Genomic DNA, 2,526 nt, shown 5'->3' on the forward strand with positions numbered 1-2,526 from the left:
CCGCCCCCCCGCCCAGCCCCCCGCCCCCCCCCCCGGTCATTCTTGACAGGCAATTGGCTAATTATACATATAAAGCTCTTCAAATGCAATTTTGTAGCACTTCACACTGCCTCCCAGCTAAAGTATCACTGTGAGGGACTACAGAGTTATCCAGGGTCATTTCTGATATGATTCAGGCTGATTTGTAGCACTGTAACACTATCTGCCATCTGTCGACTCAATTTTTATAGCAACTTGAAAGTTATTTAAAGCACTATATATATGTCTGGGCCCAGAGTTTTTAAACCGCGAAATTAATTTAAATTCCTTTCCAAAAATGGATGGAGTCTGGGAGAAAACTTCACTGTGTGTCAGTAGACAAGGACAAATAGGATTCGCTTTAGCTCTTAGTCCCATCATGATGAGCTGGTGTTTTAACACCCAATAGATTGGCAGTACCGGAAGAATTTCTTGGCTGCTAGAAAAGAGTAGTCATTCAAGTAGCTGTATACTGAGAAATAAGGCTGGTATCAGAGAAATGGTAGGCCAGCAATGGGAGGGTCTGCTTGGAGGTGATGTAAAATATTGGCATAAAATGTAATGGGTAGGGAAGCAGACAGATTTAGCTCTGGAGGGGTGGTAAAGAAATACAGTAATGGAGCAGGCTGATGGCTGACTCCATCAAGTGCCCTTTCTCTGTCAATGGTCACTATCACTTGCCATGGAGAAAGGGGCAAACAGTCTATGAGTGGGCAATTCTGGGCAAACCTGCAAGGGGGAAAGTTCTTAAGGTTTAGGTTTTCATATGAGGGCTTTTATCTCATCTAAAATATGCATTATTGGTCCCATGCAATTTAACTGCAGATTTCCTTCAGGTCAATTCCTTTCCTTTTCTTGAAGCTATCACTATATCTGTGATCTTAGAAACATCATAGACCAGTGAGTTTTTCTTGTTAACTAAGCACTACTGTACATTAAAAAGAATATTTCTGTTTATCTAAATAAATGTGCAGCCAGTTAAATTAAATTTAGGTTTCCATGACAGTCCCTTTCTTCTTGCATACTGCAGAAGTATAAATAGGAACAACTGATTTACCTTTGTTAAATTATATATCTCTGTGTTCTTTCTTTTATTCATCTTCTTTAAAAATCAATTTTTGACTCAGTTGTTTTCCATGTCTCTCTCTCTCTAAACATGTTTACTGCCCATCTCTGAAAGCCCTCCATTTCTGGTACAGTGACTGCCTCCTATTAGAATTACAGTGGACAGAATGCTTTTGAGTCTATTAACTGGTGATTCAAAGTAAAGAGATAAAAGAAAAACCACGTGGATACTATGATCTCACATGCTCAGTAGTCACCAGCTGTTGCATAACACTTAGCTGCACAGTCAACATGCATGCACATGGACTTGGTTCTGATAGCCATTGAGAAGAATTTGTATACAGAATGTGGTTTCAGTTTTTGATGTCAGTTATTCCAGTACATGAGATTCTACTAAGCAGCAGAAAAAATGCCCATAATACAGTGCTTGGGGGTTTGGTTTTGCAGGGTTGATGCTAAAATGCAGCTGGATGGACATTTTCTACCCTTCTAGACTTAGTTAGGCTGAATGCTTTTTTCCAGATTAAGATGTAGCCTTCCTTTAATAGCATTTTCAGTGTTATTTTTCTAGCCTATTGATCCAATTTTGCTTTGATTTTTTTTTATACTGCTGTTGCCTGGGGAGCAGGGGTTTTAACTGAGCTGTCTAGAACAGTGGTTCCCAAACTGGGTTGCAACCTCAAATGGGGTTGCAACATCAGTGGACGGGGTTGTGATAAACGTGCACCATGAGGTTTCTGTGCCCACAGTGGGCTGCAAAGCTGCAGCTGGGCTGGACCAGCTCCAGGCAGGAGTTGCCTTTGTGGCCCAGCAGGTGGGGCCCATTGTGGGAGGGAGTGCTGCACTACCACGACTGCCAAGGTGAGGCATGGTAGTGATGGGGGCATGGAGTTGTGCCCACCCATGCTGCTGCTGGATGAGCAGGGAGTACCTCAGTTTGGCAGCCATGGTCCTACCCACTGGGCCACAGAGCCCCTGGGAGGAGGGCAGCAGGGTGCGGAACCCCAAGCCTGCAGCGGGCAGCCTGCATCATCCCTCCCATGGGTTCTGCTCCAGCAGTGCTGTCTGTGGTGGAGGGGATGGGGCAGGGTGGGGAGAAGCTGGGCTCTGCTCTGCACTTCACTGTAGCCACAGCAGCCACCACCTCCCCTAGAGGGGCCTTAAGGGCAGCAGTTCCTGCCACCAAAGGCCCGGCCCTGCCAGGCAGGAGAGAGGCCCCAGGACCCGGCTGGGCCAGCATGTGGTCCACATGTGCCATGCCAGGTCCTGCCACCAAGGGCCTGGCCTGGCCTGGCCACAGATGATCCCCAGGGCCAACAGGACCTGGCTGGGTCTGGCACACGGTCCACCCGTGCCATGCCAGGTCGTGCCGCCATGGCTCAGAGCACCCCACTCCCGCTGCTGCTGCTAAAGGTAAGCCATGGGCCCTGGGCGGGGGGGGGC

This window comes from Gavialis gangeticus, unplaced genomic scaffold (genome assembly GCF_001723915.1).
Source record: "Gavialis gangeticus isolate Ggan-Ray unplaced genomic scaffold, GavGan_comp1, whole genome shotgun sequence".
Lineage (NCBI taxonomy): Eukaryota > Metazoa > Chordata > Crocodylia > Gavialidae > Gavialis > Gavialis gangeticus.